Source organism: Symphalangus syndactylus, chromosome 4 (assembly GCF_028878055.3).
Source record: "Symphalangus syndactylus isolate Jambi chromosome 4, NHGRI_mSymSyn1-v2.1_pri, whole genome shotgun sequence".
In the NCBI taxonomy this organism is placed as follows: domain Eukaryota; kingdom Metazoa; phylum Chordata; class Mammalia; order Primates; family Hylobatidae; genus Symphalangus; species Symphalangus syndactylus.
Window position 1 is genome coordinate 96,936,359 of NC_072426.2, and position 7,836 is coordinate 96,944,194.

Sequence of the window (7,836 nt, forward strand, 5' to 3'; positions counted from 1 at the left end):
TGTGATCTAAGTTTTTAGTCACTGTAGCTGTATCTGCATTTGGGGATACCTCATGCCCAGTGATCCTGTGGCTCTTGCAGACTCATAGAGGTACTGCCTTGAAGGTCTTCGATAAGATCCAGAAGAATTCTTAGGATTACCAGGCAGAGACACTTGTCCTATTTTCTCACTTTCTTCAAAACAAACACAGTCTTTCTCTTTGCCGAGTTTCCCAAAGATTGTGGAGGGGTCATATAAGCACCCCTGTGACCACTACCATGATGACTGCACTGGGCTAGACCTGAAGCCAACACAGCACTGGTTCTCACTCAAGGCCCGTGGTAACAACTGCCTTGGTACCACCTATGTTCAGTCAAGTCCCTAGAACTCGACAATCAGCACTTGGCTTAGCCTGCCAGGATTGTGCCGTTCCCTTCAGGGCAGCAAGACCCACCCCCTGCCCTCCCAAGTCCCAGGCAGGTCTAGAGATGCTTTCCAGGAGCCAGGACCTGGAGTTGGGAACCTTAGGAATCTACCTCGTACTCTATTCTACTGCAGCTCAGCTGGCACCTAAGCTACAAGACAAAGTCATTCCCACTCTTCCCTCCTCTTTCCGCAAGCAAAGGAATCTCTCTCCATGGCCACCACTGTCCAGGTAAGTACTGCTTAGCTACTGCCCATGTTCACTCGAGGCCCAAGGGCTCTTGAGTCAGCTTGTGGCAAATACTGCCAGGCCTGGAACTCTCCTTTCAGGGCATTAGGCTCCCCTCTGGCCCTCCCAGGGCAGGTCCAAAAATACTTTGGAATCAAGAATCCCAAAAGCCTGCTTGGTACTCTACCCCACTGTGGCAGAGCTGGTACCTAAGCTGTCAAACAAAGTTCCCTTTACTCTTCCTTCTTCTTTTCCCAAGCAGGAGTCTCTCCCTGTAGTCACCGCATCTGAGAATGTGCCGGTTGATGCCTGATGCTAGCACAACTCTAGGTCTCACCCAAGGCTCATAGTAAGTACTGCCTGGGTGTTGCTCCTGATTATTCACGGCCCAAGGGCTCTTTAGTCAGCAGATGATGAACTCTTTCAGGTCTGTGTCCTTTCCTTCAAGGCAGTGGGTTCTCTTCTGGCTCAGTGTGTGTCTAGAAATGTTGTCCAGGAGGTAGAGCCTGGAATGGGGACCTCAAAACTCTACCTGATACTCTATATGAGTGATGTGGCTGAACTGATATCCAAGTTGCAAGACAAAGTCCTCTTTACTCTTCCCTCTTCTCTCCTCATGCGAAGGGAAGGAGTCTCTCCTGGAGCTGCTAGATGCACTGCCTGGGGTTGGGGGAGGGGTGGTGCAAGCACTCCCTTGGTCATCCAGGCTGGTGTCTCACTAGGTTGCTTGCCCCTAAAGTTCACTTGCTCTGAGCCCAGCACACTACTAGGACTTGCTCAGAAATTTCAGTCATTGTGGTCTAGACTGCCTTTCAAATTTATTTAGAACCCCAGACTCCTTTAGCCCATGGTGGCATTGGCAACTCAAGACTGTCTTTCCTACCCTCTTCAGTGCCTCCTTCAGTGATATGAAGTTAAAATGAAGTGCTGTGATCACTCACCTGATTTTTTATTCTTCTGAAGGTACTTTTTTTTGTGTGGATAGTTGTTCAATTTGATGTTCCTGCAGGGATAACTATCAGTGAAGTCTTCTATTCGACCATCTTGCTCCTCCTCCACACCCCAAAACATTTTTTAAAAATAAAAGATCAAAGAATATGCATCAGATAAATACATTAACATAGGTAATGTAAAACACGTAATTATGAATATTATTATGCTAATGAGACCACACTTATCTCAAAATTTGAAAAAGACTTTCAATTTAATTTACAAGGCAAGATTCATGCACACAGATACACATAGTACAGACTATACACTGATAACAGAGAATATCATCTTGAAATCAATCACGAGACCTCCACAACATTGATTCTATGTTAGGATCAGTTAGGTAACAAAGAAATCAGCATTAACTTTTGTAAAGTAGAAATATTATGAACAACAATCTGATCACTATGCAAAAACACTCAGATATAACCAAGAAAAAAATTTTAAAAACCACAAAATGTCTTTTTGCTAGAATTTATAGAAAATCTCATGTAAAGGCAAAAAGCAAATTTAAAATATAGAATTTGTAAAAAAAAAATAACAACACTACTTATCAGAATATATGGATACATTAAAACAATGTTTGAAGAAAACAGAATAGCCATAAATACTCTTGCAAATACAAGACAAAAGAATAAAAGTAAGAAAATTAAATATTCAGCTCAACAAAAATCTTAGAAAGATATAAGAAAGTAAACTTTGAAAATACTCAAAGAAGAAAATAATAATTGAAAAAAGATATTACTCATGTACAGAATAGGTAAGAGAATAGAGAGACAGCACTGCTGTGACACAGATACGGGAAAGTTTACAGTTCAGAGTGGAGCAGGATCGTTGAGAAGCCTTTTCCTATGCCAGAGCCCCCAATCTAAAAACAAGGTAATGCTAAGAAATTTAAAATTAGAGTGAGCTACAGGTAATAGAAACAGTAAAACCCAAACCCAGCTCAATACCTAATTTGATTGACTAATGACCCAACAGAAAAAATGTGCCTGTTTTTAGGCATGATTACTATTGACCTCAGCCACTACTGGTTTAGATAGAATGTCTGGCACTCAATAAAAAATGACAATATACTAAAAAGCAAGAAAATGCCATCCACTGTCAAGAGGCAAAGCAATAAGCAGAATCAGACAAAGAGGTGATTCAAATGTTGGAATCATCAGACAGGAAATTAAACATAACTATGACTAATATGCTAACGTTTCCAGTGGAAACAGTGGACAGCATTTATAAACAATATACAGATGATAAGTTTCTGAAGAAAGATGCTCTAAGAAAAAAATACATACAGAAATACTAAAAATAAAAATATATAGTAACAAATATGAAGAGTGCTCTTGATGAGCTTATCAGTAAAGTCAACACAGCTGAGGAAAAAAAAAATCAGTAAACTTGAAGATAGGTCAATAGCAATTACCCAACTGAAGCACAAGGAGAAAAATGAGTGGGAGCTGGTTAAGGGGTGGCACAAAATCGAGCATCCTAGAGCTGTGAAACAGTATCAAATGATCTAATGATGTCAAGAATAAGGAAACAATATTATAAAATTCTCTTTTTGAAAAACAAAATATACACTACACTAGTTTTTTCTGAGCAAGCAAAATTGAGGACGTGTTAAAAAGACACAGAAACCAACATGAGAAACACCCATTGACCAAGTCTGGGAATTTTTGAGAAATAAAATAAATAATAGGAAAAATTACAATCCAGATTAAAATAAAAATGATGGATCTATACTGATATAACCTATGAATGAAATAATGAAAGAATAAGTGAATAAATGAGACAATTTTTCCTTCAACTAATACATGCAGAAGGAACAGTGGAAATAGAAAATCACTATTTGAGAAACATCACAGTACTATTTGTTTCAGACAAGAATCATCAGTGGTTGCTAAAATTAGTGGGTGAAAGTATGAGAAACAGGATATTTATATGATTTCAAAATAATGCTACATAAACTATTTCTTAATTACAAATAAAAAAATAACTGTAATGAAGATACATAGCATATATCCCCTTAACCAAGTGATATAAATGTCACTAGTAATAGCACAAATTAGCAAGTACCTCTTGATATGTACTTTGAGAGGAACACAAGATCAGTTTTGCAGTATCTTTGCCAAAAATTTAAATCAGAATTAAATCATAGGGAAACATTAGACAAACTCAAATTGAGGACCAGCCTATAAAATAAATGTCTGGTATTCTTTAAAAGTGCTGAGGTCATGAAAAACAAAGACAAACTGAGGAACTTTCCAGATTGGAAGAGAAATTAACTAAAATAATAACCAAATGTAGCATCATAACCTGTATTGAATCCTGGACCAAAAAGAGCATTAGTGAGACAATTGGAGAACTTTGAATGAAGTCTGTAGACTAGATAATAGTAGCCTATCAATAATATTGTTTCAATCATATTAAGATTTAACTTTTGGCAACTGTGGGTGAAAGATATAGAACAGTTTTTGTACTGTTTTTGCATCTGTGTTTGAAACCTGAAATTATTTTAAAATATAGTCATGCATCACTTAATGATGAGCAAAATATTATTATGTGGAGCAAAATATTGTTATGTGGAGCATAACTGAAACAAGTTATTAAAAATTTTAAAGTTCACAAAAAGTAGTGACATAAGACAACAGTCTGCTGCCACAGTCATATTTCTTGTCTATGTACTTTCTAATGCACAAACCTAACCATGACTCTCTCCTTTTCAAAATCTTCTAAATCCCTCGCCCTCCTTACCTGGTTCCTACTATCTCACGAGACTCAGCTCTTACCACTCCCCAACCCATACCCTGGGTTACGCCATCCTGAGTTTTTTTAATGTATCAGCCTCTCCCAAGCTCATGGGTTGTCAGGGGCCCCTTACGTTGAGCCTGTAGCACTAGTGTTGGGCCTAGTGCATTGGACATCCAGAGAAGATTGTTTTAACTCTCCTCCATAAGATGAAATGATTTTAAGTTGAAATCACATAATAATTAATAACACTTATTAGTTTCCTAAATTGTTTACTAGTTTGAAAACAGACAATTCACAATTTTAAAAGAAGAATAATGTCAATTTAGAGGGTATTATTAAAATCTGCAAAATATGTCACATTTGAATTAAATCTGTTCTTATTTGTTACAAAATAATTACAACTTGTAGTTGGTACTATTTCCCTGTTTTTTTTTTTATTTTGAACACAAATAGTGGTCACAATAGCATGAAGTAACTTTAACCCTGTCATCTTTCTTGTGGTGGGAGGCATGGGAGGAGGAGGACTGACGGTATAACTAGGAGTTATCTGGATTAACTTCTGTGTAGAATAAAATGTTTCTTAAAGAACATGTAACAAAAATGCACTAATTTCCTGCTTATGTATATATTATTCAAACTCAATGTAACTTCTACAATTATTTAGAACTTAGACCAACAAGTGGCTTTTTAAAATATAATTGATATTATTTAGAATTGCCAGTACCTGGTGATAATAAAAAATATGTAACATTTAATTGATTTAGTTGATTCCATTATTGCTTTTAGTTTCTCCACAGTGTTCCCCCTCATTGCCTGCACCTGACTGTTCCTCCTGTCGGCCCACCTCTGCGATGAAACTACATAGTACCCTATGTTTTCTTCTCTGATTATCGCTATTACCCTGCTTTGTAATAGCTTACTGATATATCTATCTCTTCTAGGATATTGTGAGCTCTCTGAAGGCAGAGACCATGCTTTATTTATTTATCACTATATCCCCAACATTTGCTGCACAATAGATTCTCAATAACTGCTGAAAGAAGATTCAATAAATATATGCATACAAGAAGTGGCTGAGATTCCTGCACATATAGCCCTGACAAAGGTAACAAACAAACAAACAAACAAAAACTCCAAATTCAACACTGCCCAAAGTCTTAGGACTTTGTAACTGAAATCAGTACAAACTTCTGATGAAGCAGAAGAGGTGATCCCAACCAAAGGCCAAACTCCCCTATCTGTTCATCAAATACTGCAGAAATACCAGGTGGTAAAGAACTCAAAAGTGGTGTCAGACAATACTGGATTAATATCCCAGCTCTGCCACTTAACTTAGTGACAACATTTGAAATGTTTGGAAACTTGCTTGACCTTACTAAGCCTCAGTTTTCTGACTAATTAAAGTAGGCATAATCCCTACATCATATAGATCTCTTGTGAAATAAACATGAAATGCCTTGTTGTTATCTCTGGCAGAGTCTGGCCAAAGCAATGGCTAAGTAAACGTTGGTTGCCATCCATTCTGCTCATTTTCTCTGACAACTGAGCCAAACACACTCCAAATTAATATCTACTACAGTTGTAAAACCCAAAGGACAGCATCTGTGTATCATGATATTTCCCTTAACATAGGAAATATCTGATACAATTTGGGGATGTGGCAATTGTAAATATTTTTCATCAATTAGAAGAAGATGCAGTCCTGGAACTCCAGGCTCCACTTGATGCTGTCAGGACCATCCAGGGTGCCCAGTGGATGGCTGACAGAGCAATTGAAGAACAGTTTCCTACATCCCTGTGCGAGGTTTGTATAACAGCAATGGGGGACCACGGAGTCCAAAAGCAAGGATTAACCAGTATCATGTTCTCTTCTTTCAGTAGATACTTAATTGATGTCTGTTACTCAACCTGACCAGCTTCGAATAATCACAACTTATTTTCCACTTTTATGGGACATAATTAGAGAAAGAGAAAAAGAGAGCACTCAGGGGGATTGTTGTAGTCATGGACAGATAATCAAGATTTTTAATTGAATTTCGTGTTTGAGCTTAAGCCTCTTAATGGAGATTCTTTATTAGATCTATCATTAGCTAAATTATTCTATTCTCTTTTCCTCATTATTTCAAATTGGCCAGCAAAAGAAAAGTATGATGTCTCAACATATATGTTTCTTGGGAAAAATAACTGAAATGATGCAAATGATAGTTTAATCCCGTGCTACCTAATAGAACTTTCTGCAGTAAAGAAAATGTTCTATTCTGTGCTAAGCAATTCAGTAGCTACTAGCCACATGTTAAAGTTACTGAGTACTTGAAATGTGGCTACTGCAACTGAGGAACTAAATTTTTAACTTAATTAAAACTAATTTAAATTTAAATAGCCAAATGTGGCTGTGACTACCATGATGGAAAGCACAGATAAGAAACTACAATAAATGCCAAATCGTTGAATGTTACCATGCTTTCAGAGTATTGGTGTTGAGCCGCATTGCTAAAGGGCTGCCTGACTCCACGCTTCAGACTTTCCTGAATATTCCTGTCCATCTTGCACTCCTCCATGTTGTTTTAAATGTCTTCCACTGAAGTCTAGCTATCATTTTCTGATGTCTACCTCATAAACTGTCCTTTTCCTGGTTTTCTGAGGCATCTGCAGTTGATTTCTCTCATTACTATCTGTTTTGCACCTGTTTCCCCTTTAGGTAATAGCTCCCCAGTATTCTTTGGAGCAATGTTTGTTCCCCAAACCACTCAAGTGGTTTGAGTGCAGCTGACTCCATCCTGGGACTCAGAAGTTAATAGATTGAACACAGTTGAGGAACGAATCCTGAAGATAACCCTATAGAAATTTCTAAAACTGAAAAGCAAGGAGAAAAGGGAATTAAAATAAAATAAAAATATTCTTGGCAGAATATCCAAGAACTATGGGACAATTACAAGAGGTGTAAACATGCACATAAAGGGAATACTAGGAGAAAAGTAAGTGAAAAAAGAGCAGAAGAAATATTTGAAGTAATAATGACTGAGAAATTTCCAAAATTAATGACAAACAATAATCCCCAGTTCCAGAAAATTCAGAGAAAACCAGACAGGGTAAATATCAAGCCTATACCTAGACATACCACATTCAAACTACAGACAATAAATGATAAAGAGAAAGTCTTGAAAGAGGGTTGGGGAGAGCACCTTACACATAAAAGAACAAAGTCAAGAATTACATGGCACCTTTCTTTAGAAACCACATACGCAAAAAAAAAAAAAAAAAAAAAAAAAAAGGAAAGAAAAGTAAAAGGGTGGAGTGAAATATTTAAAGTGCTGAAAAAAAAATCCCACTAACCTAAAATTCTGTATCCTGCATAATTATCCTTCAAAAGTGAAGGAAAAATAAAGACTTTCTTAGTCTTTACTTTTCTACAGTAAACAAAAATTGAGGAAACTCTCTCAGTAGGTCTGCCTTGAAAGAAATGTTTA

At 37.1% G+C, this 7,836-nt stretch overlaps 1 long non-coding RNA gene across 1 annotated transcript in view; it reads left to right on the forward strand.

Moving 5' to 3' along the window:
- LOC134736417 (uncharacterized) overlaps window positions 1–5,464 on the forward strand; it is a 30,303-nt gene extending 24,839 nt beyond the window's left edge. Inside the window, exon 3 of the long non-coding RNA XR_010120422.1 lies at window positions 5,311–5,464. This is a non-coding gene — a long non-coding RNA (uncharacterized lncRNA). The remainder of the gene's footprint in view (window positions 1–5,310) is intronic.
- Window positions 5,465–7,836: the final 2,372 nt, after the last annotated feature.